Genomic DNA, 21,598 nt, shown 5'->3' with positions numbered 1-21,598 from the left:
AGAAAAAAAAGTGTTGGCCTGAGAACTACGGTGAGATGTAAACATCTTGCTGATATGTGTGGAGATAGTGGACAATGTTAGTTTGATGCCCTCAAGCTTCACGTACAGGATGTGTCTAGATTTCTAGATTATTGAGATCTAGTTGTTTTTTTCTTTGTTTTTTTTTTTTTCAGGCTGGCACTGAGTTTATCTTGTCTCTCTCTGCAGGGTGCAGTAAATAAACTTGATCAGATATACCTGGAGTGTGTGTGTGTGTGTGTGTGTGTGTGTGTGTGTGTGGTGTTGGGGATTTATAATTTAACAAAATCTCTCCCCACCCCAGAAAATTCCTCCACAAAGATAGAAATGGAAAGAAAACACTTTTATTAGTGAACAAACACCAAGCCAGGCAGCCCGCTAACGGTTGGCAAACATAGAAGGACTCTCACCCTGTTTCTGAGCTCAGCAACCCGTTCCCATTCTCAAGACAACATTGCTAATTGTCTCCTCTCTGTAGGATGTAGGTGTTGCAATTTGGGGCCAGGTTTCCAGCTGCAGTAAGGCCACTCTCTTCCCTGGAAGCTGGGAGGTGGGCCTTATGTGATTGTTCCCGTTTGGGAAGGTCATTCCTGGGTCAGAGCTGTGGTGCAGGGTTGGAAGTGGGAGAGCAGGAACCCCAGAAGTCACCTTTCCCCGAGGAAGATTTCATGGCGGGCTGCACGCCTGGACCTGGGACCTTGTTTCTGGGCTGTGAGAGGCTTTTATTTATTTTTTTAAAGTAATTAATTAATTTATTTATGTTTGGCTGCGTTGGGTCTTTGTTGCTGCGCGCAGGCTTTCTCTAGTTGCGGTGAGCGGGGGCTACTCTTCATTGCGGTGTGAGGGCTTCTCATTGCGGTGGCTTCTTTTGCTGCAGAGCACGGGCTCTAGGCGCACTGGCTTCAGTAGGTGTGGCACATGGGCTTAGTAGTTGTGGCCCGCGGGCTCTAGAGCACAGGCTCAGTAGTTGTGGCGCACGGGCTTAATTGCTCCACGGCATGTGGGATCTTCCCGGACCAGGGCTCGAACCCGTGTCCCCTGCATTGGCAGGCGAATTCCCAACCACTGCACCACCAGGGAAGCCCCACCCTGGGGCTTTAATTGTGTCTCCACCATTGAATCTTTCGTGTCCTGGTCCATGTTTCTTTGCTCCAGAGTCCTCGAGCTGGGAATCATGCAGTGTTTCTCTTCTCCTCACTCACTGGGGTGAAAAGAGGGGGTCTCACACACTGGAGCCCCCCGGAAGGCTTGTGTCCCCCTGCCCAGAGGTTCTGATTCAGCAGGTGCCTCTGCAGTCAGAGCAGCTGCGCTTCTACAAGCCTCCCCAGGAGTGGCTGGAGGGGAGATGGCATGGCCGGTGTGTGCACCACACTCTGAGGAGGGTGTACAGCAAGATGCCGACTGAATCCTGGAAGACAGAGGAGGGCTAGTCTGTGCTGCTTGGACGCTGAAGCCCCCTTCTCGGGAGCAAGGTGCCGGCACTGACCAGGGAAGCAGCCCTCCGTCTCCCGGGGACCTGAGGCTACAGGTGACCCTCCCCTGGGGTCACAGAGCCGAGATGTGTGGTCATGTGGAATCCCCTGCCTATACGTTCCAGGTGGGCACGAGGCCCTCTGCTTCAGACCAGGCTTTTCTGGGGGAAGTGCGTGGAGGTTTCCAGAATCTAGTCCCATCAGCGGGGTAAGCATTCGATTTTCCTGAGAGTTGCCTCCATGTGGGTTTTATTCGTGACGCAAGAAACAAGTTGGCTCCACAATCATCACTGAGGTGGACAGATGTTGCATTCATCAGCTAGGGCTGCTGTGACAAGTAACCCAGACCGGGCGGGGGGTTGGGCTTAGACAACAGACATTTGCCTCTCCCAGTCCTGGAGGCTAGAATGTGAGATCCTGGTGTGGGCAGGGCTGGTCCCTCCTGAGGCCTCTCTCCTGGGCGGGCCGTCTTCTCCCTGCGTCTCCACGTGGTCATCCCTCTGTGTGTGTCACTGCCCTTATCTCCTCTTCTTATAAGGACACCAGTGCTATGGGATCAGGACCCACCCTAGTGACCTCATTTTCCCTTCATCACTTCTTTAAAGACCTTATCTCTGAATACAGCCAATTCTGAAGTCCTGGGGTTTAGGGCTTCAGCATAGGAATCTGGGGGGAGACACAATGCAGACTGGAACTATCTAACCAGGTCAGCCTGTGGTCCACCTACCTGCCCACATCCTTGGCCTGACCCCACTGGCCCAGGAAAGCCTCTCTGTCTACCTGGTATGGCAAGAATTCAGGCCAATATGCTTCACTCCTCCCTCTGGGCAAGCAGTGGAGCCTTGGGAGGGACAGACAGCCAGGCCCTTCAGGCTAGACGCTGCCTGGTCTCCTGAGAGGGGACGGTACAGCTCAGCACCAAGGTCTGGGTGGGATTTCATTGCAACCACTGGAAAACCAGAGGAAAACCCCACTTCTCTTGTCTCCACATTCAAGAAGTCTTATCTGTCCAGTCACCCAGGAATCCCTTTTCCAGAAAGGCCCTGAGATGCTCCAGCGCAGGCTTGGGAGCTGGAAAGGCTCGTACCAAGATCAACATATTATATGTACACTCGAGGTGGTGGGTATTTTTTAAAAACCTTCTTTTCTCTTACCTTCGAATGTTCTGCTATCCCTGTTGACATTTTCCCCTCTTGATTTTGCTGATCGGAAAACAACCTTGGATTTGGATGAAAGAATGCCAGTTTCCACTGGATGACAGTGTGGCTTTAACAGTCGAGGTGGGATAAGCGGGGCTTGGGCAGTAATGACGGAAAGAATCTAGAAAATGATGTTACGTGGTGATAAAATATGAAATATACTGGACGGTCCATCCAGCAAGTCCACTCTTCTGGGCTTTTACGTAAAGAATAAATAGTCAGGATCTCGACGAGACATCTGCATCTCCATGTTTATAGCAGCTCTATTTACAAGAGCCAAGATACATAAACAGCCTAAGTGTCCATTGACAGAGGAAGGGGTAAAGAGAATGTGATATCTACCCATCTATCTATCTAGCTATCTATCTATCATCTGTCTACCTATCTTTTATTTATCATCTATATCATCTATCTACCTACCTTTTATCATCTATATCTATCTATACTATCATCTATCATCTATCTACCTACCTATCTTTTATCATCTATATCTATCTATACTATCATCTATCATCTATCGTCTATCATCTATCTACCTATCATCTATCTACCTATCATTTATCATCTGTATCTATCATCTATCTGTCTACCTACCTAACATCTATCTATCATTTATCATCTATATCTATCTATATCATCGCTCTCTCTCTCTCTCTCTATATATATATATGTATAAATAATGGAATAAAAAAATAAATAAATAATGGAATATTAGCCACAAAAGGAAGGAAATAATGCCATTTGCAGCAACACGGATGCACTTGGAGAGCATATGATGCTCAGTGAATTAAGTCAGACAGAGAGAGACAAATACTCTATGTTATCACTTACGTGTGTAACCTAAAACAAACCAAAAAACCCCAACAAGTTCACAGATACAGAGAACAGATTGATGGTTGCCAGAGGCAGGGGGTGAGAGGTGTGTGAAACGCCTGGAAGAAAAAGAAAAGAAATATATGTTCTCTGCCTTGGTTCCAGTCACAGAGCTCCTAAAACCCTCGGGATGTCCTGAGGGATGGGGGGGTGGGGGGTGGGAGAAGCACTTCTTTTGTTATTCATAATAAGTCCTTTTCAACCCAACAGGGGCCCCTGGAGGCCTTCAGGATGGGGGCTGGTTGCCAGGGGAACCAACACCTCATAACTTACCACGTGGGTCCCTAACATTTGGCTGAAGTGTGGCCAGTCTGGTGGGGCTGTCCCTTACCCTGAGGGGTCTGCGCTAACACCGGGGAACTCAGGGTCACCAAGGATGCTGGGACACCGCCTGCTGTCCACAATGAATCGGAGAAGCTCTCCGTGAGGAAGACACAACCTCCCTGGCGTGAGAAGCGCTGTGAGCACAGAAACAAGTGCTTTCTCTGGGGGAGTCTCAGAGAATGGTACCTCCATCCTCCACTTCCAGGGCACGGGGAACCTCCGCCCACACTCTGAGCAAATTGTGAGACGTTTCCTTCTCTGCGGCACAAAAGTATCCCAGGCATTGCCTTTCCCAGGAGGGCAGGAATACAACAGTGTGTCATTTTGTATCATTTTTTTAAAGAACAGAAATAGACCCACCCACAGACATAGAAAACAAATTTAGGCTTACCAAAGGGGGAAGGGGGGAAGGGATAAATTAGGAGCTTGGGAATAACAGATAGGTACTACTCTATTTAAAATAGACACACAACAAGGTCCTACTGTATAGCACAGCGAATATGCTCAGTATCTTGTAATCACGTATAATGGAAAAGAATCTGGAAAAAATGTCACTGAATCACTATGCTGTACCCCTGAACCTAACACATTGTCAAGCAACTATGGTTCCGTTTTAAAAAATAGCGTGTCCTATGCAGTTCTGAGTAGGTACAGTTTTGGGGGTTCATCTGGGGAGATCCCACGGGTCTTCCTTTCTTGCTCCTTTGCACAGGGCAGGTGACAAAGCTCCCTGGCTGGGGTTTCGGGGCCTCCTGGTCCGGCAGAGAGGAGTGTGCTCTCCTGCGGGTTTCCACACTGGCTTCCGTGGGCTTGTCCAAGGTTGCACCTGGTCCTGCCTGTGGCTGCCCTTCCATGGGGACACCTGCGGCTGTGGCCGTGCTGCAGTCCTGTCTGTGGCCGCTGGGCACTCCTGGCGCTGCGGCAGAGCCCCGCCCTGCATCGTGCACTGGGGATCCACGTCCCTCAGCTGGGGTCTGTGCCCCCCTGGATGAAGGAACAGTGTCCACTTTCCCCGGTGCTTCTGGGCCACCCGCGAAGGCCGCTTTGGGCTCTGTGTACCCACTGGCCATCTGGAGACACTCCTGCCTGCTGCACCCCACAGAGGGGTGGGGAACCTCAGGACTGTGGGCTCCCAGGGGTCACAGCTAAGAACTCTCAGCTCCCCCAGACAAAGGTGCCAGCTGATGCCAGCCCACCGGTGGTCATGATGAGCCTCAGGGACACAAACCCCTAAACTCATGGGAAGAAGTTGTGAATGACTCTGTCCGTGAGAAAAAAACACAACCTAAAAGTTGAGAGTTATGTTTTAGTCGGGGCATTCCTGAGGACTCAAGACTGGAATACAGCTTTCCAGATGGCTCTGAAGGGCTGTTTCAAAGAGGTCAGGGAGCAGCCTGGATATATGAGTTTTACAAAAGCAAACAAACACCCCCCCCCACCAGGTGGCCGAACATCAAAAGATTACTCCTAATTAAAGAAAACCAGACATCTCAAGTAAATGAGTGTAGCGCTTTCCTATGTACGGGAAGATGCAGGAGTCTGGGCTCACGGAAATCATTCCTCTGATAGGTATCTTAACTCTCTAGGGCCAGGATCCTGATTTTCTCCATCCTGAGTCCCCTCGGGGGCACCGTCGGGGGCAGCTGCAGTAGCTGAGGGCTTGGCAGCCGAAAGGTCGTTTGTTTACTGAAATGGCAGGCGACATTCTTTCTCCACAATGGTTACCTGCCTCTTTCCATGCAGAAGGCCCGTATCTTCCACTAGGACATAGACACACACGGACGGAAGACCACAGGAGGACACAGAGGAGAAGCCCCGGGAAGACAGAGGCAGAGACGGGAGGGACGCGGCCACAAGCCCAGGGACGCCTGGAGCCCCCAGAAGCTGGAAGAGGCGGGAAGGACCCTCCCCTGGAGCCTCTGGAGGGAGCGCGGTCCTGGGCCACCTTGACCTCAGACGTCTGGTCCCCAGGGCTGGGGGAGGATGCACTTCCTGGTTGAAGCCCCCCCGTCTGGGGTACTTTGTTACAGAGGCCCCCGGAGACTCACCCACTGAGAACACCCCTGCATTCATTCCGAGTCCCACCTCACCATGTGCGTAAGTCCACTCTCCGACAGCAAGAAACAAGATTCCCATCAGCCCCGTTGAATCCATTGATTAGCTTAAGCCCAGAACCCCAGAAAGCAAGTTCACCAAGCACACACCCCACGCTTGAATGATCGTTGTCTTATGTGTGTTCAGAATTTAGCCGTGAAAACACACGCCCAGAAATCCCACAGGACACATCAGTCCTCATTTTAATGAAACGTTCTGTCTGCATTTGGAAGCAGAATCTCTTGTATCCTATCACCCGTGAAGCTGTGAGTGTCAGAGGCTGTGTGTGGGTGGTTCTGTGATACAGGGCAAATAATTTGGTTTTTCATAGAAAAAAACAAAAACAAAAATTCCAGACATCTGCCAGGACTAGCAAGGGGCCTCTGGTTATTATGGAAAAAGACATCGTAAAAATGTCTATGTTTTGTTAACATCACCGCTTACTATATTTTCACATTTTCTTCAATTAAACAAATCCCCTAAGAGGCATATTTGAAGGCTCCACAGGCAGGCTCTGCCTGCCTGCCACGAAAACCCATGAATTTAAGAGGTGTTGAGCTTCATGAATGCAGAGGCTCCCAGTCTTCAGTCAAAATCACATTTTTTACCGAGTTCGTCGACGCAAAACCAATTTAAGACACACATGCTCACATATTCACGTTCTAAAACCCCCAGATCATAGCGCAGGCATTCTTGCAAATAGTTAAATTTTATAACAGGCAAGCGAGTGAGTCCCCCCCGTGTGACTGCTGACCCTGCTTTCTTGGGTTAACCTTCCCAGGGCTGCAAGACCCAGAACTTAGGTTCTCTGGGTGGGACCTTATAACTGAGATCGACCGCAGACAGATTATCAGGAGAAAAACTGAAGTTTATTAGCAGAGCATCTCGGTTCCACTTGGGGGTACCCAGAGGCAACTAATTCCAAGGGGTGGTTATATATACCTTTTTGAAGCTAAACAAAGGAGAACAGATTTGAGGGTTCTGGGGGAGAAGGCAAATTGTGGGGAGCTGACTAGGAAACTATGGTGAAAGAGGGTATTTATCAGGGCTTGTTACATAGATTAAGTGGATCCTTCTGTAGCGATAAGAGTTCTGAAGCGGCCTCTTCTTCCAGGTATGGGAGACAGATACATCTTTACAAATGAGCATTTCCTTTATACGTGGAAATCTCCTTACTTATCTGGAGTCGACTGGCTCTGTGTGGCTTTTAGGGACCTCCACAGGCCAAAGCGGCATACTTGGGGGTGGCGTGTTTTGAGTAACCGGAAAGGATTGTTAGAATTTTGGGGCTTCGAGGTGAAAGGGAAGCTGGCCAGAAAAGCACGGAGGGGAAAACAAGTAACTTTTTGGAAAGAGAAGTGGGTTTTCCGAGCACAAACAGGAGATGAGAAAGTTTGTGATGATGTCTGTATGGGTATGAGTGATGTTTCCATCTCCTTCTGGGGACAAAAACTCCCCTGGAGAAGGGATTTGGGGGGAGGTTTTTAATTTTTAGTTTTTTGGGGGGGAGGGGAGGTTTTCTGGTGTTCTGAATTCTGGGAATAGATCCACCTTGATGAGGAATTTATGGAGCCTTATTTCCTAGCAGTTGCCCCTTTGGGTCAGAGAAGGGAAGCTCTAGAAAGTTGTTTTTTCTTCCCAGCATCTGTTGAATCTCAAATGTCGTCAGCTTAAACTATTTTTCAGGCCAACTCTGAGTCCCCACGGAGTGAAAGGACACAAAAAAGAGGCGAGAAACTCAAGCCAACGATTAAGCAAAATACGTGTTTAGGTATCTTTATGCTTAATGGGTCCGGCCACACAGACGTGAAAACCAACGGACCTTCCTGTGGAACCCTGTTTTCTCCTGCGCAGCAAGGCAGGGTCGCTAGACTGATGGCGCCTGGGGCGAGGGGGGTTGGTGAACCAGGATAATGCTGTAAATCAGCACATTTCTGTGACAGGCACAAGGGGCATGTGTCCTGACACCATGCCAAAAAATCCCCCAAATACAGTAAAAATAATTCTGTCAATACTACAGTGACAGGATAGCATTAAAAAAAAAAAATAAACACGCACACACCTGGAGAATTCTAGGAGGGTGCAGTTCACGGCATAAGCAAGACATACGTTAGAAACACAATGGAGACGTCAGGAAGGGCCTAGGGGAAAATCCCGGCAGGAAGTGAGTTTTCACCCTACCTCCCTGGGGTGCCTGGAGCCCTCTGGCTGGCGGAACTCGATCTGAGGAGTCTTTTCTTGCTTATTTTGTCCTTTCACACGTTCGTATAAACAAATCGCCCTTCCCCGAGGTGGTGCCTCAGTCCTCCTATCTGAGTTTCTGAGCGCTCTACGGTTTAATAGTCACACAGAGGTTTATATAATCCACCTGGATGGAGATGCTGAGTCAGGTGGGAGCGAGGGACGCCTTTTTAGCTATTCCGAGGCAGCCGGTCCTGACGTGTCTACAGCGCCCCCTGCTGTCCCCTAAGGTCTGTAACCCAGGACCCCGTCCTGGACTCTCTTGGGGTTTGCGGGGTTCATTCCAGACCCTGCCCCGTGGCCGGTTGACTTGATTTTGCAGCTCTATTAATAAACGTGGCATCTGGCTGTCTGATACACTGTGTTTCTTTTCTCTCCGTCTGCCCCCCTCCATCCCCTCTGTTTGGAGAATCTGAGCCCTTTCGAATTCCCACACAACCTTTATAAACAGCTTGTCAATAACAACGGAAAAAAAAAACTTGTTGAAATTCTAATTGGACTTGGGTGGGATCTCCAGATGATGATGGGAAGACAATCAATCTCTTGCAAATACAGAGCGTCTGAACCTGTAAGGGAGACAGGCTGGGACCTGGGACCCTCTGCTGGGACCTGGGACTCTTTGCTGCAGGGCGGCGATGCTTGCATCTGGACGCAACAAAATACAAAGAAACTCTATGGGACCAAAAATAACTGCGTGCATGCGCAGTCGGGACAAATCCTGGACCTAAAAGATACAAAGAGACCAAAAAACCCAGTTGCCGCTTTTGAAGAGCGTGGAGCGAAAGCAGGGTCCTGAGGATGCCCCCTGCACTCAACACCACCTAAGGGGTGGACAGACCACCTAAGCCTCCCCTCCTGCCCGACCCCTGGACCCACCCGTACCCTCACCCCGTGTAAGGAGCCAGCTCACCGCCCTCGCGCTCACCCTGCTGCATCAGGGGCCCAAATAAAGCCTGGCCTGAATTTTTTGTCTGTCCTCTGATCAATTTCTGTTGATTGAGGCGGCCAAGAGCCCTGGTTGGTAACCTAAGTATATCACCCGATTCCATTTGCAGTAACGTTTTGGAAATTTTTCCGATCAGAAGAGTTTTACCTCTTTGGTTGGAATTTTTCCTAAGCTCCTAGATTTGATGCTCTCCTAAATGACATCTTTCCTTTAATGTTAAAAAAATTTTTTTTTTGCTACTAGGTAGAAACAAGTGATTTTTGTATATTGGTATTGTGTTGGGCTCTTGCCAGATAAACTCTCCTAGGCATTCATTCATCTTTAGATTACTTTGAATTTTCTAGGTCATAATTATTTAGCTGCAGATAATTATTTTATTTCTTCTTTCTTTCTTTTTTTTTCGGGGGGGGGCACTCCTGCAGCTTGTGGGATCTTTTTTCCCTAACCAGGGATTGAACCCTTGTCCCGTGCAGTGGAAGCGCAGAGTCCTAACAACTGGACAGCCAAGGAATTCCCTATTTCTTCTGTTCTAATGCTGACACCACGATTTCTATTTCCTCTCCTGGTTATGTTTCTATCTGCTGTTTGTTCATTCTTTCTCTCTGTTGGCCTCACCGGGGGTTTATCGACTTTGTCAGTTTTGTTGTAAAACCACGTTTTCGCTTTGGTTGTATTTCCCCCTATTTTTATTATTTTATTATTTATTTATTTATTGGCTGTGTTGGGTCTTCGTTGCTGCGCACGGGCTTTCTCTAGTTGCGGCGAGCGGGGGCTACTCTTGTTGTGGACCATGGGCTCTAGGCATGCGGGCTTCAGTAGCTGTGGCACACGAGCTCAGTCGTTGTGGCTCGTGGGCTCTAGAGCACAGGCTCAGTAGTTGTGGCGCACGGGCTTCGTTGCTCTGCGGCATGTGGGATCTTCCCGGATCAGGGCTCAAACCCGTGTCCCCTGCACTGGCAGGCAGATTCTTAACCACTGCGCCACCAGGGAAGCCCTCCCCCCGTATTTAAAAAATCTTTATAATTTCCTTTCCAATACTTTCTCTGAATTTATTTTACTGCGTTTTTCCCTTCTAACTCCTGTGCTATCTTTTTGTCATTGGTCTCTAGTGCAATTTTATTGTTTTCAGAGAATACACTTTTTTGGGTTTTAGCTTTTTTAAGCCTTCTTGAGAGTCACTTTATGACTTGGTGTATGGGTTGTCAGAGAAGAAAGCCTTTACCTCTGCCCTCCTAAGTGCCACAGCTGGGCCTGCGAAATAAACTGACAACAGGCGGAGTAGCGGGAGGAAAGGTACACAGACCTATTAAGGTTTAACATTACATTACGCGCACGAGGGCCTCACAGGAGGAGAGGTGAGAAGCCGAGACGTTTGAGACGTTACAGACCATCTTAACGGGGAGGGGAGGGGGTGTGGGCCTCTCAGGCAGACTGAAACGTTCTCAGGAAAGATGGCTCAGCCCTTAGGAGAACAGACGGTCCGAATGGCTATCATCGAAAAATCTACAAACAGTAAATGCTGGAGAGGGTGTGGAGAAAAGGGAACCCTCTCGCGCTGTTGGTGGGAATGTAAATTGATACAGCCACTATGGAGAACAGTATGGAGGTTCCTTAAAAAAGTAAAAATAGAATTATTATATGACCCAGCAATCCCACTACTGGGCATATACCCAGAAAAAACCATAATTCAAAAAGAGTCATGTACCACAATGTTCACTGCAGCTCTATTTACAATAGCCAGGACATGGAAGCAACCTAAGTGTCCATCAACAGATGAACGGATAAAGAAGGTGTGGTACATGTATGCAATGGAATATTACTCAGCCATAAAAAAGAATGAAATCATGCCATTTGCAGCTACATGGATGGACCTAGAGATGATCATATTGAGTGAAGTAAGTCAGACAGAGAAAGACAAATACCATATGATATTGCTTATATGTGGAACCTAAAATAAGGGTGCAAATGAAACTATTTACAAGACAAATAGACTCACAGATGTAGAAAACAAACTTACGGTTACCAGGGGATGGGGGGGGCGGGATAGATTGGGAGATTGGGATTGACATATATACACTACGGCATGTAAAATAGGTAACTAGTAAGAACCTGCCGTATAGCACAGGGAACTCTACTCACTGCTCTGTAGTGACCTAAATGGGGAAGGAATCTAAAAAAGCGTGGATATATGTATACATATGTAACTGGTTCACGTTGCTGTACAGCAGAAACTAAGACAACGTTGTAAATCAACTATACTCTAATAAAAATTAATTAAAAAAAAGAACACATGGCAGGTATGACCATTTGTGACAATGTCCCTCTGGATGTGGAGCTGATGCGGAACCTCCTTTCCCGGGACAAGAGTCAATATTCCTGATTGATGACACTCCCTGGAGGGGATTGATGACAACCGGGTTCCTTTTGGAAGAACATTAAGTATCTACGTTCAGAGAAAGACCCTCCCGGCATCTGCCGGTTTTCTAGTGACGTCCACTCAAAATAATCAATGAACCAAAGCGACACATTTTGGGGCCATGTGTCCTAACCTCCTTCATGGTCAGTCGTCAGACATTCTTCCGTGTCCTGGAAGAGAATGGACATTCTAAAGGTGCTGGGAGTTCGTAAGACAACGGCCAACACAAAAGGCCCCCGGTTTTCAGCCCCAGGAGGTCTTGACCCGGATGCCGTGGTGGGTCATGAATGTAGGTGGCCAGGTCAGGGAGGGTCAGCTAAAGGCTTCAGGGACAGCCCCTGGCCAGCCTGAAGCCACTGGCAGAGGACAAGCGAGAACTTAATAGAGATGAAGGTAACAGCCTCATTTCCTGGTCTGCAAACCAATCGCAGGGCTGCAGACCTGGGAAAACCTGCTTCATCGGCAGGTCAGGACAGGACCCCAGGGTTTCTCGTTGATCTCAAGATGACAAAGGTGGTTCTGATTGACTGCAGTGCGGGTGCTTCTCAACTGCTGGGTGTGGCTGCCCTGGAAACCAGGAAGGGTAGAAGGTCCTTGTGCAGGGTGGCCAGGTCTTTATAACTAAAGTCCTCTAGGGGACTTCCCTGGTGGTCCAGTGGTTAAGACTCTGTGCTTCCACTGCAGGGGGCACAGTTCCCATCCCTGGTCAGGGAACTAAGATACTGTATGCCATGTGGTGCAGACAAAAACAAAAAACAAAAAACAAAAAACGTCCTCTGGATGGCAGCCCAGGACCTAAAGGGTGGGTTTCCTTAGCTGGATTTACCCCAGTAGTGGAACTGCCCCCTCACACCTTACAGACTCAGAAATATGATTGCACCAGAATTCCCAAAGCCAGCCTGTTCTCTTAAGGCCCGACTCACATTAGCTCAACTCACATAGACTTGAAGCAGACGCCCTTGTGGTCATCTACTGGTTTACAGAGACAGTAGCTCAGCCTCTGGCATGGAAGAGTCTTCACCCTCCAGACGCTGGGCAACAGAGAAGCCCAAATGATAACCAAAGTCATCTGAGAAGTTTGGCACTAAGATTTAAGGATCTGAGAGGTCCTTGTTCAGGGGTCTGTATATGGCTTCTCAACTTACCTGTTAGGGCCACCTGGATTCTCACCGCTGGAGTCCCTTCCTGCAGTGCTGCCTGCCACCAGCATCCCAGGGCTCCTTTCCTAGATACACGCAAAGGGGAGCCCTTCACTGCGGGCCAACTTCAGACTCACAAGAGTAGCGATTTCAAGGAAGCTCAAAGCTTAGCTTTCCTTTGTATTTGTGGAGGCAGAAATTTGAAGAGGGGAACAAGGAAGGAAAAAAGAGCCAAGATGAATATGGGAGAGGAGAGAAAGTGAGGGAATGTTGGATCCAGCCTCTCTGTATCATCTTTCCCTCTATTAATACTGTCAGGGAGGAAAACCTTTTCCTCTACCCTCTTACTTCGGTCCCTGGCGCGTGCAAATTAAACCGGCAAAAGACAGATTAGCAAGAGAATAAAACATTACATGATGCATATATGCACAGGACTTCACAGAGAAATCTGACTCATGGAGGGGGTTAGAATTTCAGACTTTCTATACCCTATTCATAGGGAATGAGGAGAAAAAGAGAGTGTTTCTGGGAGAACAAATGGCTTCTTGGAAATGGGGAGAGAAGGGGCACTTATGGAAAAACAGATGACTCTTCGGGAAGATAAATGTGCCCTTAGGAGAACAGATGGGAGATACAATATTTGTGTAACAATGTCTGTGTGGGTGTGGTACCAACCTCATCGCCGAGGAAACAAGATTACAGTTGCTTCCACAGAGTGGGTTTATGACAACTGGCTGTTGGCAGAGGCTCTGCGTTCAGACAGATAAAGAATTTCAGGAGCTCAAATGCCTTCGGCTCAAAATAATTTTATGCCACAGTGGCTAATTCTGGACCCCTTCCCTATCAGCACAGTAACCCCCACTATGTATTAATCAATACATTTTCATCACATGAATATTCACATCAATTGTTCGATTCTACCTGCAGCCCACAGCTTTCAAAAGAAGGTTCTAACAGCTCACCTTGGACATTCTCACCCTCATCTACACGGTTGCCCTCCCCAGGAAGGGATGTGTCTGCACAGCACTGCACTAGCGTGGTGTACGGTCACCAACCAGCTCCACACTAGAGGGACGTCCTCTTTCCCTGAGGATGAAGGGGAAAAGGGAACGTTTGGCATTACCACAAATGCTCACCGAATCTGTGCAGAATTTGCACATGAGATCACACCTGTGTTAGATTCCAAGGTCTGGTGACCCAGCGGGACAGGTGATGGTCCATTGGGTGAAGCCATGCCCAGTGCATCCTAACCTTTTCTAATTCATTCTCCTGGGGGGCACGTTTCCTTGCTTCCGGACCCGGAGCCCATCCCACTCTCCACCTGCAGCCCTCTCCCCTTGGAGGGGAGAGACCGTTTCTCCATCCTGGTTCCAGTTGTGGCTCTGGGTACCAGCCTTCCACGGTGAGCCCTGATCCTGTGGGCGCCTGGGAGCACAGCCCTTGTTTCCTTTGCCCTCTGTCCCCAGGGGCGGGTCGCCACATGTGCAAAGCATCTTTTTTTTGCTGTCCCCAACCGTCGCCAATGTTCATTTTCTCCATTCTGCCGGATTCCTCGCCGGAAGCTGGCTTTTGGTTGTAGCTGCAAATCCAGCCCCTCTTTGCAGCATCTGGGCACTGCTTTGCTTTCAAAGTTCCTTCCAGGGCCAGGGGCGAATATCCCTGACTGCTGTCCTGCCTTGTGTTCCCTGGGCGTCGTAAATAGTGTGAATAAATCCCTTTTCTGAAAGGAATGCACCTGGCTCTTCACTTCCTGGCATGTACCTGCCTTTACTGCCTGCTTATCTCCCCAGAAGGTCAGCATCTCCCCAAGTTCCATCCTGACGTGTTGCTTCCTCTGAGCTGCTTGATGAGAATCACGTGCCTTCATGATGGAAAATATGCTGTTGAGGGCGCCACCCCGCCCCCCTTTTATTTTTCTGTCCGTTTTCAGAAATGATGAAGGGGAATTTGCAAACCGATGTTTTGTGATCTGAACACACACGCTCCCCTCCCCCCGCAGACCCTGGTGCCCTGCACAGCATCTCAAATGCTGAATTTCCCAGCATTCCCGAGGTGGGAAGTGTGGACAGGACATCCAAAGACGGCAGCCGAGGTTTGAGACGCCTGTTTATAGAGAGCCAATAGCCTCGTTTGTTAGGGAGCCTGCTTCTGGGGGTGAGAAGGACGGTGTCAGACGTGATGTAAAGGCTTCGCTTTTCTGATTATCATTCGTTTACACAAAAAGCCTCCTCTTCGAAGCGGGGCCATTCACCCGGTATTTATTTAGGCAAAAAAACCAAAAAAACCCCCCAAAACCCATAAGATTAGATATATTTTGTCCATTCTTCATTTCTACCTGAATGCATAGAACTGGATAGTTTTAATTCTACAATTCATTTTTGCCTAAATACACAAGATTATATATAGTTTATTACACCATTTCTGTCTAGATGCATAAGGTTACATAGAGTTTATTCTACTATTTATTTCTACCTAAATGCATAAGGTTAGATAGTTTATTCTACTATCCATTTCTGCCTAAATGCATAAAATTAGATATTATTTATTCTGCTATTTATTTCTGCCTAAATGTATACGTTTCCATACAGTTTATTCTATTTATTTCTGCCCAAATGCATAAGATTAGATATAGTTTATTCTATCATCTATTTCTGCCTAAATGCCTAAAATTTGATATTGTTTATTCTGCTATTTCTTTCTGCCTAAATGCATAAGGTTCCATACAGCCTGTTGTACTTTCTATTTCTACACTTATGTCCGTAATCCTGCAAAAGGCTGCTGTGAAGCGTCTGGTGCAAAATTGTCATCAGGTCACTTCTGCCCGGCTAGCACAGCCCCCGGAAGTAGGCCTTGTTGGTACCAATGTGTCTTGCCGATGTCGTGGGCCTTGAGGTGGCAGAGCGATGCCTGAGGCACGACCTCAGATGCTCACAAGCTCAGTTTGGGTGGCTGAGCTCTGATCACATAGTAAAAAGGGCACTGGTCCTTGCCTTCCCCTCTGTCTGCAGACCCACACTTGGGAGAGTGTGAGCCCTTTCTCTGCAGAACCCCCCTCTGCGATCCTACACTGGGTCCTGAGTTCACCCACGCACTTAATTCTATGTCTAATGAGACCTGCCTTCCGAACAAATGCCTGTGCTCTCCTAAAGCGGCCCCCAGCAGGTAAACTGGCCCCCAAATAGAAAACCATTACCTTCCGATGACACAGTCTTCGCTACCAACAATAAGACCGTATCTGCGGCTTCACCCCGTGCAAAATCAAAACAAACCCATTCACAAGTATTATGGCCCCTCCTAGAACAGACATGCACTGATTCTTTTTTTAATTGAAGTACAGTTGATTTACAATGTTGTGCTAGTTTCAGGTGTACAGCAAAGTGATTCAGTTATATATACACGTATATATATATTCTTTTACAGATTCCTTTCCCATATAGGTTATCACAGAATATTGAGTAGAGTTCCCTGTGCTCTACAGTAGGTCCTTATCTATTATATATATAGCAGTGTGTATCTGCTAATCCCAAACTCCCAGTGTATCCCCCCCACCAACTTTTCCCCTTTGGTAACCATAAGCTCATTCTCTATGTCTGTGAGTCTGTTTTTATTTTGTAAATAAGTTCGTGTGTGTCATAATTTTAGATTCCACATAGAAGTGATATCACGCGGTATTTGTCTTTGTCTGACTTACTTCACTTAGTATGATCATCTCTAGGTCCATCCATGTTGCTGCAAATGGCATGATTGCATTCTTTTTTTATGGCTGAGTAATATATTTTTTTGCTGGTGTTTTATGGATATGGTTCCAGCTGTCCCCTCTGTCTTTAAAATAAATTTTTCTTAAAAAAGAAAAGCACTTTTCTGCTTCTGGGAAACGGGAGGTGTGGGAAGTTCCACTGATCACGGCAGCGTTACCCATAATTCTGTGCCCAGCCCTTCGTAAGCAAGCTGAACTCTCACCGGCCTTAGGGAACGTCCAGCTCCAAGAGCAGAGCCAGATGGCAGGATTCCCTCGTTTCTGGAGAAACAGGGACAAAGGAAATCACCCCTGTTTCGCTTATGAAAGAAGACATACAGGGTGCGTGAGACATCCCTGTGACAGGTAACATAGTGTTCTCGCTTTTAACGAAAAACAGCTCTTCCTGGAAGGAGGCCTGGAAGAGCTCTCACAAGGACTCAAGATTTGGCTTCATCAGGTGGTGTTTCCAGACCTGCGCGCACAGGGTTCTGACTGGTAATTAAATTCATCTAAAGAGTAAACAGGTTGAATGCACTGGGACTTGGCATCCCCCCCAGGCTTGGAGAAATGATGCCTATTCCAGGGCAACCGTGAAGGACTACAGTGGCGTTTGTGAGGGTCTTTTAAGTCTGGGGACGCGTGAGACATTCCTGCAGCCAGCTGCCTGCTCTTTGGGAAGCGACAGGGGGCCAATGGCCGCATCTGGCCCTAAATCACCCTGGGTCTGGTTGCAGAACAAAGGCAAGTCTTCTACTAGAGGGGACTGTTTTCTGGTTCCCTGGGACCACTCACCACAGGGCAGCACACATACGTATGATGGTGTGGGATTAAGCAAGCGTCCTAAGAAGAATTGCACACACACAAAAATGAAAAGAACTGTGTGTCTTCTCATGCCTCTGCCCGGCCATTGCAGGTCTTACAAAACACCCCTGCCAAGATTCATAAACTCAGAACAATGATTTGTATGAGGTTTTAACCATGGGTCACGTCCGTGGAACCATGGATACAACTTCAGAGACTTAGTTTGAAGGATACTTTAAACTGGGGTGTGGTGATCCAACGATGCGTAAAATGCAGGATGCTCAGGTGGTGGCGTCAAACTTAAAATCCGGTGAAAAATGGAAACCGCTTCTGAGTGGCTTCCACGGGCTCGGTACCCATCCTTTTCCACTCTCACCAGAAGTCGTGGAGGCAGTGCCTGCTTCTTGTGGCGGAGGCAGAGCTAGGTGCCGGCTACCTTTACAGGATAATGCATTTCCCCACCTCCTTCCTGGAAAGGGAGGGATGCTAAGAGAGAGTCCAGTTTTTCCAGGACCTGGAAATGATTATACTAAGTGAAGTAAGTCAGAAAGAGAAAGACAAACATCATATGATATCACTTACATGTGGAATCTAAAGAGTGAGACGGATACATATACCCCTATGTTCATGGCAGCAGTATTCACAATAGCCAAGACATGGAAGCAACCTAAGTGTCCAAGGACAGATGAATAGATAAAGGAGGTGTGGTACATATATACAATGGAATATTACTCAGCCAGGAAAAAGAATGAACTAATGTCATTTGCAGCAACATGGATGGACCTAGAAATTATCCTGCTAAGTGAAGTAAGTCAGACAGAGATAGACAAACATCATATGATATCACTTCTATGTGGAATCTAAAAAAAAACGGATACAAATGAACTTATTAACAAAACAGAAACAGACTCATGGACTTTCGAGAACTTGAACTAATGGTTATGGGGTGGGGGGGGAGGTGGGTGGGGGAGGGATAAATTAGGAGTTTGGGATTGAAAGGTACACACTGTTATATTTAAAATGGATAACCAGCAAGGACCTACTGTCGAGCACAGGGAACTCTGCTCAATATTCTGTAACAACCTAAATGGGAAAAGAATGTGAAAAAAGAACAGATACATGTATATGTAGAACTGAATCACTTTGCTGTACACCTGAAAGTAACACAACATTGTAGATCAACTCTACTCCAATATAAAATAAAAATTAAAAAAAGTAAGTTAATACATGGAAAACACTTAGATACATGTATATGTTAAAAAAAAGAAAGAAAGAAAGAAAAAAGAGAAATCCAGCTTGTGGCCTCAGTTTCCCACATGGCCGTATCCCAGACGGGGATGCACCCTGGTGCCTTTAGCACCCTACGGTCTGGGCAGGCGAGGGCTGCTCACAGATTTGATCCACGTTATGAAGGATGAGGGCTGAGGTGGCTGCATCTCCGAATACGGTGATGAGCCCACGGGGGACGGGTCACTGGGGACCAGTATTTGTAAGCATTCCCTCTGAGGGGCACGAGGTCCCCTTTGCCTTCTCACGAAGAGGGACACTCATGGGTGGCCGTCAACACAGTTCTGTCCCTGCGGACGAGCACCTCTTCCTCCGGATGTCGGGGAAATTCAACCTCCTATTGCCAAGCGTCTTTATCCCCGAAAGCTGGGCTGGGGAGATGAATGAATCACTTCCTTTTCATCTCTGACAGAGAAAGCTCCAAACTAAGGGTCTACAAAAGATGCTCAGCCCTCTGCCGGAGACCAAGACAGGGGGAGAATATGCAAAACTGCAGAAACTCTCGGAGTTTCCTTGTATTTGTCTGGAATACCCACCTGGACCCCTCTGGAAATACCTCCCGTTTTTCCTTGAGTTTCAGGGTCGACTCCACAGGCAAGATGGAGGTGGGAGGTGTTTCTTCTCAGACCCAATCCTTGGACCACACTCCCAAACCGCCACTGGGGGGCAGCAGATGTCCGCGGCTTCTCAAAACAGCCTTATGCGGGTAAAAAAATCTAAGAAAAATGCAAGCTCCGCTGAGAGCCCACTGTACACATCTCACGCCCCCAAACTCCACGGCGGGTGTGAAAGATGGACCCTCCCCCCACCCCATGGGTAACCAAGTCATCCCAAACGAACCCAATCTCTTCCTCAAAATCGACCCCGTTAGGATGGGACCGTTGTAGCAGTCGACAGCCCAGGGACACCGGACCGGGGCAAAGATGTCTAAACTGGGCGTTCCTGGTTCAGCTCAATGTCATCGAAGGGAAACCGGTGGTTTGTCCGTGGCTCTCAGGTAGCTGGCATTTGGCGATCGGCTCCAAAGATGTCCTGGAACACTTGGAACACTGCAGCGTCAGGTTAAATGTGGGATTGAAGAGAAGCAGAGAGCCAGGGACCTTCCTGTCTCTGTCTAAATAAGTAGTTTAGAAATCATGGTGGGGTAAGGAGGGCCTGCATCTGGAGAAGAAAAAGGGACGGGGGTTGGGGACCCTTCACAGTTGGGAGAGCGTTTGCTGTTCCCCCACCCCGGTTTCCTCGGGTGATGGCTTATCCAGGTCTCAACGGGTACAGCATTGGAGTCACTTGTTTTCAGGAAGATGAAGTTATAAGAGGTGGAGGCATTTTATTTTGTTCCCCAAGCCCCAGACAGCCCCAGAGCATGGAGGATCCCCCAATCCTGCAGACAGACCCGGGGCCTGGAGGGTCCCCCCATCCTGCCGACAGCCCCAGGACACGTAGGATCCCCAATACTGCAGACAGATCCAGGGCATGGAGGGTCCCCAATCCTGCAGATAGATACAGGGCATGGAGGGTCCCCCAATTTTACAGACAGACCCAGGGCATGGAGGGGCCCCTATCCAGCAGACAGCCCCAGGACATGTAGGGTCCCCAATACTGCAGACAGCTCCAGAGCATGGAGGGCAGCCACGTGCACCTGGGCAGATGGACACTTTCTAATTCTGACCTGTGCCCTGGTGACCTCTCCCCCTTCCCCTCCAAGTGCCCTTGGCCGGGAGAGCTTCTGGGGCAAAGGCATCGCCACCTCTGATGGGCAGGTGGGCACTGCAATTAGGAGAGGTTTGATTTTACTGGTCAGTGTGTCCAGCTGGCTCTAGGCATGCATTAGGGTGTAAACGGTTTTGTTAGCATGATTCAAACTGGGCACCTTTGTTTGGGACCACGGTCAGCTCAGGGGCGAAAAAAACCACCAAGGGTCCAGAACCTTCACCAGGGTGTTTGTCCAGATCCCTGACCCTCAGGGGCCATCCCCGATGTTTTTCTTCCAGGCTGAAGCAAAACCCAAAATTGACAGCTGTCCTTACCTGGATCCGGAGCCCATAGGAGGCCACATGCGAGACGCTCAAGCAGGGGCTGTCCCTATGCTGACTCTGCAGGTGGGATTTATGATTATATAATTTCTTAACGTCCAAACTATTTCCAGTTAAAATGTTGCAGATTTTCTCCTGGTATTTTTGAGTTGATGGGTCTGGTGAAAATGATGTGATTACATTTCTAATATCTCCTAGTTTCCATTTTAGCCTACTTATTTCTGAACATGTCCTGTTTTCTTGGCATAGGAAGAAGCAGCGTCTGAGCCAGCCCAGACGTTGCCAGGACATACAGAGGGGATGTGCGGAGCAGGTGTGATGCCGCGGCAGGATCTAGCTGGGTGCTTGGGTCGCGGTGATGCCAGGGCTGAGGTCAGGACTTTTTTTTTCTCTAGATAACAGGGCTTTGTGAAAATTCAAACCAGAACAAGCTGAATTCCTAAAGGTTAGCTGCAGACGTCAAGGTTTTCAATCAAAACAATGCTTGAGTTGACGACTCCAGCCTAAATTCTTCTCAAGGCCAAATTCTCACAGGAAAAAAGATGGTTTATATTATTCTTAAGTGGAATTTTATTACATCCTGAGGGCAACACGTATTTAAGTGTTTGTTCATTTTATAGCCAAGGATATACAATGAAAGTCAATGAAAAATAAAAGAATCAAATGAATTTTTTTTTTTTTTTTTTTGCGGTACGCGGGCCTCTCACTGTTGTGGCCTCTCCCGTTGCGGAGCAACAGGCTCCGGACGCGCAGGCTCAGCAGCCATCATGGCTCACGGGCCCAGCCGCTCCGTGGCCTGTGGGATCTTCCCGGACCGGGGCACGAACCCGTGTCCCCTGCATCGGCAGGCGGACTCTCAACCACTGCGCCACCAGGGAAGCCCCAAATGATTTTTTTAAAAAATTATTTATTTATTTTTGGCTGCGTTGGGTCTTCGTTGCTGCACGCGGGCTTTCTCTAACTGCGGCAAGCGGGGCTACTCTTGGTTGCGGTGCGCGGGCTTCTCATTGCCGTGG

The sequence above is a fragment of the Grampus griseus genome (genome assembly GCF_964374135.1).
Source record: "Grampus griseus genome assembly, chromosome: Y".
Lineage (NCBI taxonomy): Eukaryota > Metazoa > Chordata > Mammalia > Artiodactyla > Delphinidae > Grampus > Grampus griseus.
The sequence above is the reverse complement of the archived record's forward strand: the minus strand, read 5'-3'. Positions refer to the sequence as shown.